Below are 1,793 nucleotides of genomic sequence, written 5' to 3' on the forward strand. Positions count from 1 at the left end.
AATGAGGCTCGCTGCTTGAAATGCAAGGCCGTTTTGAAGGCGCCAACGGGGACGACGACGACATTACAGACGCACTTGAAAAGACATCCCGATTTCTTTAAGGCCTACCAGGACGACTGTCAGGCACGCAAACACGCTGCCACCTTGAAAAAGGCGAGCCAGCCGAGTGTTCAGCAACCGTCAGTTGCTGAATGTTTCGCGCCAAAAATGAAGGCGACAGCACCGAAAGCGCAACAGATGACAAAGATGGTCGGCCGATCTCATTGCACGCGGTATGCACACGTACTCCATCGTTGAGGAGCCTGGCTTTCGTGATATGATGAAACTCGCCATGCCCGATTACGCAGTGCCGTCACGAACGACTTTCTCGAGGGTCATCATTCCCGACCTTTATGTATCGAAAAAAGAAGAGGTACGAACGAAGCTTGCAGAAGTCTTCGCAAGCGGAGTGGAGTCCTTCTATATCACAATGGATGGTTGGACATCGCGAGCGAACGACAGCTATGTAAGTTTCACTTGCCATGTGATGGATAAGGCGTTTGTGCAACATTACATGCACTGGCCTGTACCGAATTGGCGGGTGCTCACACTGCCGAGAACTTGGCGGAGTTCATCGGAACTGTAATAGAGGAGTGGGAACTTCCATCTGAAGGAACGGTGACGACCTTTGTGGTCACTGACAACGGGAGAAACTTTGTGTCGGCGGTTGCGCGATCGTCGTGGCAGGGCGTGCTGTGTTTCGGCCACACGCTTCAGTTATGCATCAATGATGTCAAAAAAGATGTGGCGGGGCTTGCGCAGCTTTGTGCCAAAGCAAGGTCAATAGTAGGTCGGTATAAGCGAAGTGCAAGGCTCGAGCACGCCTTAATGAAATTCAGAAAAGCATGCTTTTGGATTGTCTTGAAGTAGTGCAGGACGTACCGAAACGTTGGAACAGCGAGCATGCCATGATGGCCAGACTTCTAAGACTTCGTGCCCCTATTACTTTGGAACTTTCAGAATGTGACGTGGTTGAAAATCTCGCCGCACAAGAGTGGAAGCTACTAGCAGCATCAGTAAAGGTCCTACAGCCGCTTGATCAGGCCACAACTGAACTCTCTGGGGATAGCTACCCAACTCTCTCACAAGTCATCCCGCTGCTTGAATGCACAAGGATCGTTCTTGCACTGCATTTGAATTATTATGATGCAGCATCAATTGCATCCAGCCTACTAAAGAACAAGTCTAGATTTCCTGACATCAAGATGTCTCAGCTTCCAGCATTAGCCATGTTGGCTGACCCTAGGTACAAAGATGCATGCTACACTACCGAAGCTGAAAATAAATGGCCGCTTGAACTCCTTGTGAAGGCAGCAGAAGAGACGTGCTAGTGCATCAGCATGCTGAGGTTCCAAGCGGAGTCTGCGCATCTCCAAGAGCTTCCACTTCGGGTGACTCTGTGTGGTGCGCCTATGACAAATTTAGTTCCGATAAGAGCCGCCTACCACACCATACAGTGAAGAATGAAGTCGCCGAGTACCTGAAAAGTCCCCTTCTTCCGCAGTCTGAAGACCCTTTGGCATAGTGGAGAACCAACGGCAGCCATCTGTACCCATCCATAGTACCACTTGCACGCAAATATCTTTCAATCCCAGCAACACAGACTACCAGCGAAAGGATGTTTTCAGCTGCAGGAAACATTGTGCGCTGTCAGAGAGAGAACCTGCTCACCCGTCATGTAGAACAGCTTGTGTTTCTGCACAATAACATTTAGATTGGAGTATGCTGGGCTGTAAATGACAGCTGTCACCGGA

General features: G+C 49.9%; 1 pseudogene; it reads left to right on the top strand.

The window, feature by feature from the left end:
* The first annotated feature begins 469 nt into the window (after window positions 1-469).
* LOC146186991 (zinc finger BED domain-containing protein 4-like) lies at window positions 470-1,370 on the top strand (annotated as a pseudogene).
* The last annotated feature ends 423 nt before the right edge of the window (window positions 1,371-1,793 follow it).

The sequence above is a fragment of the Amblyomma maculatum genome, chromosome 6 (genome assembly GCF_055883805.1).
Source record: "Amblyomma maculatum isolate TAMU_Amacu chromosome 6, ASM5588380v1, whole genome shotgun sequence".
NCBI lineage: Eukaryota > Metazoa > Arthropoda > Arachnida > Ixodida > Ixodidae > Amblyomma > Amblyomma maculatum.